The sequence below is a fragment of the Myotis brandtii genome, unplaced genomic scaffold, assembly GCF_000412655.1.
Source record: "Myotis brandtii unplaced genomic scaffold, ASM41265v1 scaffold176, whole genome shotgun sequence".
In the NCBI taxonomy this organism is placed as follows: domain Eukaryota; kingdom Metazoa; phylum Chordata; class Mammalia; order Chiroptera; family Vespertilionidae; genus Myotis; species Myotis brandtii.
Window position 1 is genome coordinate 3,530,255 of NW_005356519.1, and position 17,937 is coordinate 3,548,191.

Consider the following 17,937-nt stretch of genomic DNA (forward strand, 5'->3'; position numbering starts at 1 on the left):
CAAAGGACTTGTATGCATGCATATAAGCATAACCAATGGACACAAGACACTGGGTGGTAGGGGAGGCCGGGGGAAGGTCAAGGGGGAAAAAAAGGACACATATGTAATACTCTTTGTAATACTTTAAGCAATAAAACAAAATTTTAAAAAAAGTAAAAGGAATAGACACATACTTCTTTTACATTGGTGGGTATGGGATAGTTAATAGTTAACAATTAACATGTTAATAATTAACATGTTAACAGTAATAATGAGGGGCCTGTGGTCTCCTGCTCTGGTGGGAGATTGTGCCTTGAGGGGTCTGGAAAAAAATTACCCTGACATTCCAAAGGTATGTTACCTTGGGTGCAAAAAGACAATAGAAAGGCTCAGGTAAGGGAAGGATTGACCTTTGTCAAGGCCTAGGACATGATTGCCTGCCATGATTCGTTCTTAGCTAGAAACTTTTAATTTCAGACCATCCTATGTGGTTACTTTAGGTCTCTAAATTTGTAAGGCCTGCCATGCCGGCCTCCCCTGAGCTTGTCAGGTTTAGTACGTGGCCCCTTTTTCATACACATGAGGTTATTTCCCCATTGCCTTCTAACTTTTACATTTGCTTTTGTGAAATCAGCTATCAATCTAGTTGTTGTCTCTCTCACGTTCTATCAATCCACTGCTCTGTTTATAGCTATGGCTTTATAGCTTGTTTACCTGGAGCTTCTTGAAGGTAAGAATTCATAGTTACAATCAATTCTGAAAAAAATTCTTAGCTATTATCTCTTTAAATATTGCCTCTCATTCTTTCAGCTCCTTTCTTCTGGAAACTTATCTTTAAGATATAGTGGACTTTCTTAGATGTTTTCCTATGATTTTTAACTTGTCTTTTAGGACCTCCATCTCTGGGGTGCAGTCTTTTTTTTTCCAGATCTTTCAGCTCTCTAATTTTCTTTTCAATTATACATTTCATTTCTTAAAGCTCCATTTGACTTCTTTCCAGAAAGTTATTGGCTACTTATTTATTTTCACAATGTCTTACCTTTTGGACCAGGGTGGTTATTTCTTTCTCCTGTGGCTTTAAACAGGCTCCTTTTCCATTCTCCTCAGATTGTCTTTCAGTCATTTCATGATCTTGCAACCTCAGCCTCTTGTCTGTGTTTATTGACTTCCCCATGGTAAGTTTGTCCCCAGGTCATTGCGACTGTTTGGGGGAGATATATTTCTTGCCGTGTGTGTGTGTGTGTGTGTGTGTGTGTGTGTGTGTGTCCACTGATCCAGGTCTGGTTTTTGTGGTAATTTCTCATTTTGGAGTTCCCCGGACCACAAAGGTAGATGGTGTGACTTACAAATCTGGAATTTACATTTATCAGGGAATGCTTTTCTTTTCTCTCTTTATCTCCAGTCTAAAGTTAGACAAGTAGATTTAAAATAAATGAATGCCTAAAATTTCCAGAATGCCATAATATGCTGCAAAAGAAATTTATATTTATTGTGGTAAATATGGAAGGCCTGGAAAACATACCAAGAAGAAAACAAAAATTATCTATTTTACTACCATGAGCCTGATCACTTTAACACTTTGATGTTCTATTTTTTGGTGTACGTATACTTTAAAAAAATTAATCACATGCTATAATTTATTTTACAATCATTTTGCTTGAAAATAATATACTATAAAACTTTGTGTTTCTAAATATTTTTCTACCACAGGCTTTCAACTAGAGTAATTTTGCTCTTCCAGAGGACAATGTCTGGGGACATTTTTTAAAATCCTCATTAGAGAATATGTTTATTGACTTTAGAGAGAGAGGAAGGGAGAGAAAGAGAGAGGAACATTCTTATACAAGCCCCAACCAGGGATTGAACTCACACCATAGGTATGTGCCCTGACCTGGAATCAAACCCACTATCTATTGGTGTATGGGACAATGCTCTAACCAACTGAGCTACCAGGCCAGGGCATTTTTGATTGTCATTAATGGGCAGTGCTACTGGTGTTTAATGGGTAGAGGCTAGAGATGCTGCTAGACATCCTATAATATGTGGGACAGCCCTCCTCCTCCACGCCCAACAAAGAATTATGCAACCCAAAATGTCAATAGTTGTCAAGGTTAAGAAACTTCTATATCATTTTAATTGGTACTGATAAGGTTGTCTTTCTCATGTCCTTTATTCTCATCATTAAATTTCTCTTTTAAAAAATTCTTGTCATACTTGAACGCTAAGGGACATCTGAATGTGTTGGCCACTAATCTCTTCTTTTTAATTAGAAATATTTTCTTTAATTTTATATTTTTTAAGTTACAGTTTCAGACTAGCCATGGGGATATAAAGTGCAGCATAGGGAATATAGTCAATAATATTGTAATAACTATATATGGTGTCAGATGGCTACCAGATTTATCGAGGGGATCACTTTGTAAGTGATATAAATGCCTAATCATGGGGTTGTATACCTGAAAGTAATTTAATATTGTGCATCATATTTCTTAGTGATCAAAACCTTTTGGAGCCCTTATTGTTTGCGTTGCTCCTTAAGCAATAGTGCATGTTGTCTTGAACTACTAATCATCTCTTTGCAATGACCAACTAATCTATGTGTTCTCTAAAGAGCTGCTTCTTTGTGTTCTGTTTGGTTGATGACCAGTGGGCCCGCATATTGTCTGATGATAATGGTGATATTGACCAGAGTACTAAATAATGAGACTGCATCCCCATTTGTAGACAAGCAATGTAATATGTTGAGACATGCTTGGACCTGTCAGCAAATTCAAACTCTCTTCCTTAGCACTTTTGTGACCTGGACTTATCTTTCTCTAGCCTCAATTTTAATATCTGCAAATTGGGCATACAAATAGCTTGCAATTTTTTTTAGAATTTAGAGTATGTGGGTAAAATGCCTGCTTACAGTAGGTAATTAATAGTTGTGTTAACGTAAGAAACACCCAAACCTGTAAAGAATTTTTGTTACTTTATTTGAGCTAAACTGTGGACAATTGCTGGGAAGCAGAATCTCAAGGTATTGAGATAATGCTCCGGAAAATGGTGTTTTTCACCTATTTTTATAAATTACCATAAAAGGAGGAGATATAAGTGGGTTACGTGAAATCCATTGGTGATAGATTAGGGCAGTGGGAGAAAGCAAGGTGGGAGGGGAGGTTTTGAGAAGGGGGATCCTCTGGGATTGGATAATAAGCAAAATGATAGACACATGCTTCTTTTACACAGGTGGGTGCAGGACCGCTAACAGTCAACAGTTAACAGGATAACAATGAGGGAATTTGTGGTCTCTGCCCTGGTGCATTGGTTGTGCCCTGAGGGGTCCAGAAAAAGGGAAATTACAAGTTATCCTGACATTTCAAAGGTATGTTATCGAAGATGCAAAAAGACAATAGGCTCAGTGAAGATCAAAGTTGATCTTTGTTAGGGAAGATACTGGCCTAGGACATGACTACCCTCCAGAGACTGCTTTTTAATTTAAAAGTTTTAATTTCAGACCATCCTTTGTGGTTACTTTAGGTCTCTGAGTCTGCAAGGCCACCACGCAGGCCTTTCCTGAGCTTGTCGGGTTAGCATGTGGCCCTTTTCGTCCACAGTTGTTACTATAGTGATAGAATGTGGGTTTGGTGTGGTATTTTTTGGCATCCATAGGTGGAATATATTGACTCAAATTTAGCTTCCAGTGGAGCAGTAAAAGACAGATATTACTGAGTCAGACTCTACTAGGGTGTAAAATAATACCTTTGGAGTGAGTTGTGTTCTTCAGGGAACTATAGTCCCTCCTCCGTCAACTGGGACACCATTCAGCACACTGAAGCAGTAATTGGCTAGTAACCTGAAAGCAGTGCTGAGTATTACATAGCAGCATGTCATAGGATTTGCAATTGTCAAGCAAGATATCTTTATGATAAAATCAGTTAGCAGGGCTGCCCTTGAGCAATATTGTGAAATAGGTGAAGTTGGTCTTTGTTTCTCTCCCTCCACACTACTCAATGCCAAGCTCCACAGTCACCGCAGGGCACAAGTCCCACATCTTGTTCCTGGAGAATGTTATTCTTTGCCAGCTGTCACAGTAGGAACACCAGCTGATAAGAATTTCTTCTAGCATCAGCCAACAAAGGCCCCAGTGGTAGGTGCATTTTAATAGGAGTCTTCTAAGGACCAAAAAAGCTTTCGAACTCAAAGGAATGGTGCTTTAGGGGGAATTAAAGGTAATGGGGAAATAGTGATGTGAGGGAACCTTTTTAGCACCTCCATCATCATTATACAAGCAGCTGCTTTCTCATAAGGCTGATTAGGCTTTTGAGATTTACCTAGAAATTCTGAGGATCACTTGGAAGAACTGTAGTGTCCTTGCAGGCTCTATAGTTTAATTTATGGAGCATCTCTCATGTCTGAAATACTGGACATGTCACTTCTGCATATATTAGTACCTCAACAAAGGATCATATTTATCCTCTAACATAAATAATCTCATTTACGAAGCAGATCACGTGAATGCATCGAAGAAGTTGTGAGTGAACACATTTTCATGCCATTCATATGGAAAGTGTCATCAGGCTTTTCCCGCTGGTCCTGAAAATTGCCGATGTCATTTCTGGTGCAGATTTTTTTTTACAGTGAACTGGGAACTTAGGACTTCTGCACCTCTGTGTTCAAGGACCCGAGAGATTCCGTGAATACAAAGAGCCTAGGGTAGGGGAAGAGGTTATTATTGTTCATTTCATGTATTTCCTATCCCCTCTATTGCTGGCTATTGGTAGTCTAGTTCTGAAAAGGATGCATTGTAAATATGTGTGTGTGTTTGTGTATGCACATGTATGTATGAATGGGCATGTGTGGATAGATATATAAGTTTTTGAACTCGTGTTTGGAGAGTCCTGGCCAATTGAACACAATGACTTTTAACTCGTCACAAGTAGTTTTAGAAACGGTTAACGTTTCCTAAGTATACACAGCATCTGGTCTATCTTGTTCATCAATTGTACCTTTGCAATTCCACTGCTTTCCCTTGCACTTGATAAAGTTCATTGGGGTTTGCAGGCCTTCGTCTGATGGGTTTGAAGGGACTTCATATGGAAAGTGTCATCAGGTTTTTCCCACTGGTCCTGAAAATTGCCGATGTCATTTCTGGTGCAGATTTTTTTACAGTGAACTGGGAACTTAGGACTTCTGCACCTCTGTGTTCAAGGACCCAAGAGATTCTGTGAAGACAAAGAGCCTAGGGTAGGGGAAGAGGTTATTATGGTTCATTTCATATATTTCCTATCCCCTCTATTGCTGGCTATTGGTAGTCTAGTTCTGAAAAGGATGCATTGTAAATATGTGTGTGTGTTTGTGTATGCACATGTATGTATGAATGGGCATGTGTGGATAGATATATAAGTTTTTGAACTCGTGTTTGGAGAGTCCTGGCCAATTGAACACAATGACTTTTAACTCGTCACAAGTAGTTTTAGAAACGGTTAACGTTTCCTAAGTATACACAGCATCTGGTCTATCTTGTTAATCAATTGTACCTTTGCAATTCCACTGCTTTCCCTTGCACTTGATAAAGTTCATTGGGGTTTGCAGGCCTTCGTCTGATGGGTTTGAAGGGACTTGTAGCTGCATCCTATAGCACCCATTTGCTTTTTGTCACACACTGCCTCATGTTTATATACTAAGAAACAAGAAGAGCTTGGAGTCATAGAGTGGAGTTCTAAATACCGACCTTGTCACCTTTCAGAATCCCATCTGTAAATTGGGGACCAAAAAAATCTATCTCTCAGTAATGTTAGGGAATTGAAAATAATATGTATAAAGCACCTGTAACAGTACTTAGCACATAGTAGGAGTTTGAAAAAAGGCCTATACCTTTTTTTTTAATCTTTAAAAAAATTTATTTTTCAATTACAGTTTACATACAATATTATTTTGTATTAGTTTCAGGTGTACAGTATAGTGGTTAGATAATCATATACTTTACAAAGTGTTACCCCTAAAATTTCTAGTATGTACCTGGCACCGTACAGTTATTGCAATGTTATTCACTAAATTATCTGTACTGAATTTTATAGCCCTGTGGCTATTTTATGACTGGCCTGTATCTGTTTGCATGTTCATCTTATGAATAAAGGATCACATGTTGAAGGCATTGAGCACAGGGCCCTGTATATAGTGCTCCATACTTATTTTGGGGGACAGATACAAAAATTATATTTTATTCATTTTCTGTATATTGCATATATCCTTTCATAGTATAAGATAGATGATTGTGGATATGGGTCTTTAAATATGAGAAATTCACAATTTTCCAACAAAAAATGTTAGGGGCAGAAATAGAATATTGGGGACCAGCCAACATTATAATATTATACATGCTCAGTTAACTGTGATTGTTTTGTTCTGATTAAAGAAAGCACATTCTAACCAGGTTGAGAGTTGAGTGCGAGGGACCTTGGAGCTCACCTGGAAATTTGGCCCATCCTCTACACCTGAGAATTACCTATTATCATGGAAAGATTAACAACCTTGTTGCAGAAACCAGAGGCATCAGCCCTCTGCAAACCCCCAGGCTTTTGAAAACCCCAGCCCTTTGCATACCCCCAGGCCTTTGCAAACCACCAGGCCTTTTCAACCCCCAGCCCTTTGCATACCCGCAGGCCTTTACAAGCCCCCAGGCTGCATGACCTGTAAACTGCCTATTTTGCATACCCATTCTTATCCCTTTTGCCTACTTCCCATGTATCTTTGTCTTTCTACCCAATATAAGCAGCTGGTTTATGGTGGGAGGCAGAGCAGATTTTTGTGGATGACCTGCTGCTCTCCCATGCTGCTGGCCCTATTGGAATAAACACTCATATATGATTCAACCCTGTCTCTGCTTAATTGACTCAAGTAGTGACAGGTAGCACAGACCCATTGATTTTCTGGTTATATATTCTGGCGACCACGAAGGGATGGAAGCGAGAGACTCCTGTGGGGTGAGTACTGGGGATCCCACTTGCTGCCTGGACTGGGGGTTCCTAGGGCTGAGGCCTGGACTCTTACTTGTAGCGCTGCCAGGAATTTTCCTGTTTTGAGTCCTCAGCAATCCCCATAGTCTCACCTAAGACCTAAATTGAATCAAGTGTTTTTGTGGTAGGAATCAAGCGTTTTGTATGGCATTTGCATTTGCTCTCCTCTGGGCTTCTTTGTAAGGAAGCGTGTACTGTGTATGGCACGGGGGGCATTGTACTGCCCCTCGTCTAGGCTTAAGGCATTCATTTACTGGGTGAATCTGATCAGCTCCGGATGGCAAGAGACCTCCAGTGGTCCTTGGCCTGGTCTCTGAGCCCTTAGCCTGATCAACATTATAATATTATACATGCTCAGTTAACTGTGATTGTTTTATTCTGATTAAAGAAAAGCACATTCTGACCAGGCTGAGAGTTGAGTGCGAGGGACCTTGGAGCTCACCTGGACAGTATGCACCTGGCACCGTACAGTTATTGCAATGTTATTCACTAAATTATCTGTACTGAATTTTATAGCCCTGTGGCTATTTTATGACTGGCCTGTATCTGTTTGCATGTTCATCTTATGAATAAAGGATCACATGTTGAAGGCATTGAGCACAGGGCCCTGTATATAGTGCTCCATACTTATTTTGGGGGACAGATACAAAAATTATATTTTATTCATTTTCTGTATATTGCATATATCCTTTCATAGTATAAGATAGATGATTGTGGATATGGGTCTTTAAATATGAGAAATTCACAATTTTCCAACAAAAAATGTTAGGGGCAGAAATAGAATATTGGGGACCAGCCAACATTATAATATTATACATGCTCAGTTAACTGTGATTGTTTTATTCTGATTAAAGAAAAGCACATTCTGACCAGGCTGAGAGTTGAGTGCGAGGGACCTTGGAGCTCACCTGGAAATTTGGCCCATCCTCTACACCTGAGAATTACCTATTATCATGGAAAGATTAACAACCTTGTTGCAGAAACCAGAGGCATCAGCCCTCTGCAAACCCCCAGGCTTTTGAAAACCCCAGCCCTTTGCATACCCCCAGGCCTTTGCAAACCACCAGGCCTTTTCAACCCCCAGCCCTTTGCATACCCGCAGGCCTTTACAAGCCCCCAGGCTGCATGACCTGTAAACTGCCTATTTTGCATACCCATTCTTATCCCTTTTGCCTACTTCCCATGTATCTTTGTCTTTCTACCCAATATAAGCAGCTGGTTTATGGTGGGAGGCAGAGCAGATTTTTGTGGATGACCTGCTGCTCTCCCATGCTGCTGGCCCTATTGGAATAAACACTCATATATGATTCAACCCTGTCTCTGCTTAGTTGACTCAAGTAGTGACAGCCAGCACGGACCCATTGATTGTCCAGTGACAGAAAGGCTGCTGCTTCTAGTACTTGTTCATAATACAAAGTCACAAATAGTCTCTCAATTAAAAATTCCTTTGTGTGTGTGTGTGTGTGTGTGCAATACTTGTGAGAAGAAAATGTTTATGTTGGTGTTAAGAAATGGATATCTTTTAATACCTTGAACATTGGAACCATGCTTTAGAGAAGAGGTTCTCAAATTTCATGAAAATTGCAAGCAATAATTTTCTTAATTTCTTGTAAGGATATTTTGGAACTTTTGGGTAATGTTTCTAAAGTTGGATAAAAGATGATCCATAGAGGTGAAATGCATTTTACTTCTCTCCAGACTTCGGATGGGCTGTTTCCACATATTAAGTGAAACAAGATCTTGACCGCTGCAGTCTGTTTCAAAAAACAGGTCAAGGTTTTCTGACATTGCTCTGAGAAAGAGGAATCAGACTGTCTTGAAAAAAATTGAGATGCCAGTCTTCTCTTTTTTACTTTGGAAAAAACACAGCAAGTTTCTGTTTATTATCTCAAGATCTGAAGGCCCATAGACAGTGTAGGAGCAAACTGCTTTAGATGCGTTTACTATCCCCAACTCTTTCAGGAGGAACAGAATTCTGAACTCAGATCTTGACTGGTATGTGAATAGGATGACATGCATTCTTGATATTCGCAGGGTCACTTCCCTAGCTCCATGCCTGTGGGCAGAATACAAAATAGAACCAGCATATCCTAGAACACCTGTCCTTAAAATATTATTCTGAATGTTCCAAGGAAAAACTTTATTTATGGTGAAAATAAGACCTTTGGCATTGCTTACAAATAATACTGATTCAAATACCAAATAATATTTATCTTGCCCTGGTCTATGATAAGCACTGAAAACCACATGGATTTCAGATGTCCAGCGCTGGGTCTTTATGTGCTTTGGAAAAACAAAATGTCAGCCTGGATCCCTCCCCACATTGTTGGTTTGTTCAGGCAGGAGGTGTGCATTGTTCACCCTTGCATCACCTGCAGGAACTCCAGGATAGTATTCTTCACTCAATAACCATCTGTTGATTGGATGAATGAAAGACACTGTTGACTACACTGATGAGGAACAGGTTTCAGGCCACATTAATCAGGGCTGTAAATTTGCCATAAGGAGTTCTGGGACAGGCAGAGCAGACACATAGAAGTATGTCGTGAGGCCGGGAGGTGTCACTGCACTAATACCCACAGGGCTGTGGACTGAGTGAGTACCCAAAGAAGCGTGGCTCCCTGTGGCTTTTTTTTTTTAAACTGAGTGTATTATATAACAGATAATTTGATAAAGTACATTGCTTTTAAATTGATGACTCCTGCCTGTAACTCCCTTGAGAATCACATTTATGTCTTGCTCTGCTACATGGGGACTCAGTGTTGTATAGTGGATAAAAATTGATTCTGGACCATGCTGGCTGGATTGAGGTCTGGCTCCGCCAATTCCTGTCCTTATCTCAAAACTGAGATGGGAGTGTTATTGTTAGGATGAAATGAAAATAATGCACAAAAACATTTTAAAAAGTACTTGGCTTATGGTAAGTTCTCAGTAATACGTAGCTATTTGGTAAAACCTTGTTTGAATAATTTTCAATAGAATAGTAGTGCTCATATTTAATGAGCACTACTTTTAACCTGTTGCTTTACATAACTTATTTATTATGAAGCTATGTTTTATATAAAGCAGGTTTGTCTTGCCTCCTATACAAGGAAATCTGGTAAATGTAGGGCTAATACCTGTATTAATTTTCTAAGCCAGGTGTAACAAATTACTACAAATTTAGTGGATTAAAATTAAAACAAAACAAAACTATTCTCTTCATTTTCTGGAGTCTAGAAGTCTTTAATCAATGTCGCTGGGCCAAAATCAAGGGATCAGCAGAGCCATGCTCCCTGTGGGTGTTCTAAAGAAGACTCCATTCCTTGCCTCTCCCAGCTGCTGGTGGCTGCCAGCATTCCCTGGCTTGTAGCTCCAGGTCTGTCTCTATGATACATTGCCTTCACTTCTCTGTGTGTAAAATCTCCCTTTGCCTCCACTAATAAGGATACTTGTGATTGCATTTAGGGTCCACCCAGATAATCCAGGATAATTCCTCCATCTTGAGACCTTTAACTCACTCACACCTGCCAAATTTCCCTCATATAAAGTAACATTTACTGGTTCCCGGGATTAGGACATGGATATCTTTGGGGGCAGGGCTTCATTTCTCAGCCGCTTTTGTAGATTTCTCAAACTGTGAATTCTAAGACTCTACAATGAGATTCAGTACACTTACTAAACCATCCTCGAAATCGATATTGAGTAGCCTACATAATGGTACCTGTCAGAATCAAGTATCACTAAATATAAATTAATCATTATTCCTTTTCATTATTTTTCTTAATCCTTATTTTTTAACTGATTTGAAATTTTTTTCTGATTCCATTTAAACATAGATTAATCCTGGCATTCTGTCATTTCACATTCCCAACAATTCTATGATGCTTGCATAACTGGTATTATCTTTACATTATAAAAGAGAACACTGACATTTAGTAAAGGTAAGTGCCTTATCCTAAATCAAAAATTTGAGCAGACCAATGATATCAGCTGAAGTCTTTTGACTTCTAGGCAAGTATTCTTTACATTTTATCATAGTGACAAATTGACTTCTTAGAAAGAACTCCCGTTTTGTGTTTTTTTAAATCTTTTAAACAACCTTTTAAAGAATTTTTATAAAGTTTTCAGAAAGTCTTAATGATGAATCAGTCATTGGATTTCAGATGTAATAAATACTGCTCTGTATGGGAAAAAAGGAAAAGATAAGGCAGTAGAGTTTTGAGGTTATGTTTTTTTTCTATTTTGCTCAATAGTTTAATAACCATAGTTTTTAGAAACCATAGATTTGTTATAACATAGCTGGAATGGAGTTATCTCTGTAAAAATAAGGCTAATGATGGCTTTTTTTGAGCCATGTACAATGCAAGTTTCAAAACACTGGCAAATGTTGCCCAGCAAAATTGAAAGCTTAGAGTGAAATATTGGCAATTACAGAAGAATGGATGGCAAGAAATAGCTGAGAAAAGCAGATAGGTCACTACTTGATGAGTGGAAATTGGCAGACTGGTTGAGAAAAGGGCCAGGTTATCATTATCTTAGTGAAATTTTTGTTTCATTTCACCTGTTCTCCCACTATTTTATAATTGTATAAAGTACATTGCTTTTAAATTGATGACTCCTGCCTGTAACTCCCTTGAGAATCACATTTATGTCTTGCTCTGCTACATGGGGACTCAGTGTTGTATAGTGGATAAAAATTGATTCTGGACCAGGCTGGCTGGATTGAGGTCTGGCTCCGCCAATTCCTGTGTGAGCTGGGTACGTTATATAACCTCCAGGATCTTGGTGTCCTTATCTCAAAAATGAGATGGGAGCGTTATTGTTAGGATGAAATGAAAATAATGCACAAAAACATTTTAAAAAGTACTTGGCTTATGGTAAGTTCTCAGTAATACGTAGCTATTTGGTAAAACCTTGTTTGAATAATTTTCAATAGAATAGTAGTGCTCATATTTAATGAGCACTACTTTTAACCTGTTGCTTTACATAACTTATTTATTATGAAGCTATGTTTTATATAAAGCAGGTTTGTCTTGCCTCCTATACAAGGAAATCTGGTAAATGTAGGGCTAATACCTGTATTAATTTTCTAAGCCAGGTGTAACAAATTACTACAAATTTAGTGGATTAAAATGAAAACAAAACAAAACTATTCTCTTCATTTTCTGGAGTCTAGAAGTCTTTAATCAATGTCGCTGGGCCAAAATCAAGGGATCAGCAGAGCCATGCTCCCTGTGGGTGTTCTAAAGGAGACTCCATTCCTTGCCTCTCCCAGCTGCTGGTGGCTGCCAGCATTCCCTGGCTTGTAGCTCCAGGTCTGTCTCTATGATACATTGCCTTCACTTCTCTGTGTGTAAAATCTCCCTTTGCCTCCACTAATAAGGATACTTGTGATTGCATTTAGGGTCCACCCAGATAATCCAGGATAATTCCTCCATCTTGAGACCTTTAACTCACTCACACCTGCCAAATTTCCCTCATATAAAGTAACATTTACTGGTTCCCGGGATTAGGACATGGATATCTTTGGGGGCAGGGCTTCATTTCTCAGCCGCTTTTGTAGATTTCTCAAACTGTGAATTCTAAGACTCTACAATGAGATTCAGTACACTTACTAAACCATCCTCGAAATCGATATTGAGTAGCCTACATAATGGTACCTGTCAGAATCAAGTATCACTAAATATAAATTAATCATTATTCCTTTTCATTATTTTTCTTAATCCTTATTTTTTAACTGATTTGAAATTTTTTTCTGATTCCATTTAAACATAGATTAATCCTGGCATTCTGTCATTTCACATTCCCAACAATTCTATGATGCTTGCATAACTGGTATTATCTTTACATTATAAAAGAGAACACTGACATTTAGTAAAGGTAAGTGCCTTATACCAAATCAAAAATTTGAGCAGACCAATGATATCAGCCGAAGTCTTTTGACTTTTAGGCAAGTATTCTTTACATTTTATATTAATCCTGCATTCTGTCATTTCACATTCCCAACAATTCTATGATGCTTGCATAACTGGTATTATCTTTACATTATAAAAGAGAACACTGACATTTAGTAAAGGTAAGTGCCTTATCCTAAATCAAAAATTTGAGCAGACCAATGATATCAGCTGAAGTCTTTTGACTTCTAGGCAAGTATTCTTTACATTTTATCATAGTGACAAATTGACTTCTTAGAAAGAACTCCCGTTTTGTGTTTTTTTAAATCTTTTAAACAACCTTTTAAAGAATTTTTATAAAGTTTTCAGAAAGTCTTTAAAGGTAAGTGCCTTATCCTAAATCAAAAATTTGAGCAGACCAATGATATCAGCTGAAGTCTTTTGACTTCTAGGCAAGTATTCTTTACATTTTATCATAGTGACAAATTGACTTCTTAGAAAGAACTCCCGTTTTGTGTTTTTTTAAATCTTTTAAACAACCTTTTAAAGAATTTTTATAAAGTTTTCAGAAAGTCTTAATGATGAATCAGTCATTGGATTTCAGATGTAATAAATACTGCTCTGTATGGGAAAAAAGGAAAAGATAAGGCAGTAGAGTTTTGAGGTTATGTTTTTTTTTTTTTTTTCCTCAATAGTTTAATAACCATAGTTTTTAGAAACTATAGATTTGTTATAACATAGCTGGAATGGAGTTATCTCTGTAAAAATAAGGCTAATGATGGCTTTTTTTGAGCCATGTACAATGCAAGTTTCAAAACACTGGCAAATGTTGCCCAGCAAAATTGAAAGCTTAGAGTGAAATATTGGCAATTACAGAAGAATGGATGGCAAGAAATAGCTGAGAAAAGCAGATAGGTCACTACTTGATGAGTGGAAATTGGCAGACTGGTTGAGAAAAGGGCCAGGTTATCATTATCTTAGTGAAATTTTTGTTTCATTTCACCTGTTCTCCCACTATTTTATAATTGTTGCATATCTGAGAACTAATACAGCCATAATTGTAATACATTATTCCCAAGGTGTTTTTTAAAAAATTATTTTTAGTCACAATGGTGAGCTCTAACCATGAATCCTATAGACTATATTTTAGTAAGTTCTCCATCCAAAAGAGCAGGGGGGAGGGGGAGGATTAAGTAATGACTTGTGCCTTATACATGAATTTTTAAAAACTGTAATATGGAATGAAACCACAGACAAATGTAGTGGAATAGCAGTTAAAATAAACACATTGTGAGGTTTAGCCTATTCACCATTATGTGAGGGAAATAGAATTTTCTCTATTTGAAATGGAATTTTGTCTAGCACCAGATTGGCAGAGAACAATAGAATGAGGCAAACAGGACAATGATTTCCCCAGCTGTGCCTTGGGTATCCCTGTGTCATGCATTGAGTGGTAAGTGACCTTTTATTTTAAAGTCTATCTAAGAACCAAGAGAGAACTTAAGTGTCACCTGAGCTCTCTGGTAGGAAGCGGTTCTATAAATGCTAGAAATGCAAATTCATTAAATACTATAAGTGGACTTTTAGATAAGAAAGCTCTACAGCAATTGAATATTTCCTCACAGGAATATAATAAACATATTAGATGGCATCCAGCGTGTTTCCTACAATTGTCAAGCAAAGCATATTTTTAGCAAAAATGAGGCCAATATTATTTGTATCAATGCTGTAGTTTTTGTTAAAACCACACACACATGAACATATACAATGAACTCGGTACACCATCTCACCTACAACTTTATAATTGTGTGTCTATCTATCTATATTAATTTATTTTAAACCATCTCTGTGTGGCAAGATTAGTATCTGAGAATAGTGTCCCAGAGCCTGTTACCTTCCAGTGGTTCTCAACCTTCCTAATGCCGCAACCCTTTAATACAGTTCCTCATGTTGTGGTGACCCCCAACCATAAAATTATTTTCGTTGCTACTTCATAACTGTAATGTTGCTACTGTTATGAATCATAATGTAAATATCTGATATGCAGGATGTATTTTCATTGTTACAAATTGAACATAATTAAAGCATAGTGATTAATCACAAAGACAATATGTAATTATATATGTGTTTTCCGATGGTCTTAGGTGACCCCTGTGAAAGGGTCATTCGACCCCCAAAGGGGTCACGACCCACAGGTTGAGAACCACTGCCTTCGACTATTACCCTGCAATGGAAAATCCAGTTTCATAAAATATCTGAAGTTAAAAGGGAGTTTTAGAGAGGTTAATCTCAGTGAGCTAGGCTGAGATAGTGAGTCAATCAACTTTTTTCTGCTTAAAAACCAACCCAGATCTCAATAGTTTAAAATAGCATGGTTTACTTTTAATCTTGGCTATATATTATGGGGGGCTTTTATGTCTCTCATCTCCTAGCTGGATCATGTTGTTTTCAGGGTGATCATGGAAGCCCAAAAGAACAAACCCAACCATGTGAAGTCTCTACTTGCATCAAATCCTCTGTTATCAACTCTGCTAACAATGAGAATTGGCCAAAGTGTGTCACATGACCAAGTCCTTCATTAAATGAGGATACACCTCCCTGGAAGTGGGGGAGGTGGGGAGAAACTAAATATTTCTGAACAATAATCCAAATGATCACAGATACAAAAACTCACTGTTGCCTTGAACATAAACAGCATGGAGTAGAGCAGTGCCAGCCCTCGTATTGCATAGTGTTTAATGCTTTTTTCCAGACTGCCTTGGTTCTAGAGGAAGCCAAGGATGCTGTTCACCGCAGCTGCCACTTCCCAGCCTTCTTTGCAACCTCCATTTCCCCTCTCTGTTGTGACTGGGGAAGGGAAATGCCAGTTGGCTTTTATGTGTTTCAAAGGAAGGCAGGGTCCTGCTGTGGGAAGAGCTTTGGCTATGCTCTCAGAGAACTGTGGGCTGAATTCCAGTTCTGACACATCTCACCTATATGACCTTGGAAAAGAATATTACTTCTGAGTCTCTTTTTCTCAATGCGAACAGAGAATAGTAATATTTAATGAGAATGAAATGATCTCCTGAGTGATATATGTAGCATGGTACCCAGCCCTGAGTAGATGTTCAATAAATGTTGAGTTCTCTTCTCCCCAAAGAACTTCCAAAAGGAATAAGTAGAATGTTTGAGGGGAGTGAACAATCCCTATTTAAAATTATAAGAGGCTCTAAAATTCTATAATAAAGTTAATTTAAGACAGAGAAATATGTGGTTGAATTTTTTAAATAAACTAAACATTATTTTCAGTTATATATTATTAGATTCTCTCTTCCCCCTTCCCAGAAAAATAGTAATTTGAAACAAATGAAATCCTGGGAAAACCATTTGCCATGTGAAAGGATAGATGTAAGTATGCTTTTCTTTCAAAGTAACTTGTGATTTCTATTTAGCCATGAACACAAAACCTGTTCAGGCACACATCTTTCTAAGTTCATCATGTTGACAAAAGCCCCCACTATAGTACACAGTTTGGCACATTTAGTCTTCCCTGATGACTTACGGCTTTTATACATAACTCAGTGGACCTGTTGTGTATTGAAAAACTTTCTTTTGGGGGGCAGTGGGGTACAGTGAACTTTATTGATGGTGCATGACAAGGTAGGGCTCCATAAGCCCCTCCCCCTTTAAGGGAGCTGGGATAGAAGGTCAGGAGATTCTCAGTGTGCTGGGGGATTGATTTGGGGCAAGGACTTCCCAGGAGCTGAGGGCCTCTTTTCCTTTCGCTGGGGCTGGTGGTTCAGGAGGCTCTTACTACTTGGAGGCCATGTGGACCATAAGGCCCACCATCCTGTTGCTGTAGCCAAATTCATTGTCATGCCAGGAAATGAGCTTGACAAAGTGGTCGTTGAGGGTAACGCCAGCCCCAGCATTGAATATGGAAGAATGGGTGTCACTGTTAAAGTTGCAGGAAACAACCTGGTCCTCAGTATAGTCCAGGAAGCCCTTGAGGGCCCATCTGATGCTGGCTTCACCACTTTCCTGTTGTCATGGTATTTGGCAATTTTCTCCAGGTGGCAGGTCAGATCCATGACCAATTGAGGGTGGGCACACAGAATTCCATGCCACTGAGTTTCCCATTCAGCTCAGGGATGACCTTGCCCACAGCCTTGGCTGCTCCAGTAGAAACAGGGACGATGTTCTGGGCAGCCCCTCAGCCATCACACCACAGCTTCCCGAGGAGCCATCCACGGACTTCTGGGTGGCAGTGATGGCATGGACTGTGGTCATGAGTCCCTCCACGATGCCAAAGTTGTCATGGATGACCTTGGTCCCCATGTCATGGATGTCATGGGGACCAAGCAGCTGGTGGTGCAGAAGGCATTGCTGACAATCTTGAGGGAGTTGTCATACTTCTCATGGGTCACATCCATCACAAACATGGGGCCTCCCACAGAAGGGACAGAGATAATGATCCTCTTGACTCCGCCATTCCGGTGAGCCTCAGCCTTCTCCAAGGTAGTGAAGATACCAGTGGACTCCACAACATACTCAGCACCAGCATCACCTCATTTAATGTTGGTGAGATCTTGCTCCTGGAGATGGAGATGGGTTTTCCATTGATGACAAGCTTCCCATTCTCAGCCTTGACTATGCCTTTGAACTTGCCTTGGGTGGAATCACACAGGAACTTGTAGAGTGTGTAGTTGAGGTCAGCAAAGGGGTCATTGATGGTGAAAATACCCACTTGGTCAGAATTAAAAGCAGCCCTGGTGACCAGATGCTCAATATGGTCAAATCCGTTCACTCTGATGTTCACCATCATGTCTCAGGGTCATGGCTGGCACTGCCCAGGCAGACAGGGCTGTCTGTCAAACGGGAGGAGCAGAGAGCCTGAGTAACTTCCACATGGGCCCTACTGATTCTCAGTAACAAAAATTCCTGTGTCAACCAAAAATACATTTACCACCGAGACACAGAAATGTTCTTTCTAGGCTTCCTTCCCCAAACATATTGTCTGTAAACCTAGTTTTGCTATAAAAACTTGAAAGAAATATATCTAAACATCTTGGTCTATTAAAATAGTAAGCAGGATTGTTGAAAGC

The 17,937-nt window shown here is 39.0% G+C and overlaps 1 pseudogene; it reads right to left on the reverse strand.

Annotated features, from left to right (window-relative positions):
* Positions 1 to 16,603: 16,603 nt before the first annotated feature.
* LOC102263889 lies at positions 16,604 to 17,654 on the reverse strand (annotated as a pseudogene).
* Between the last annotated feature and the right edge of the window lie 283 nt (positions 17,655 to 17,937).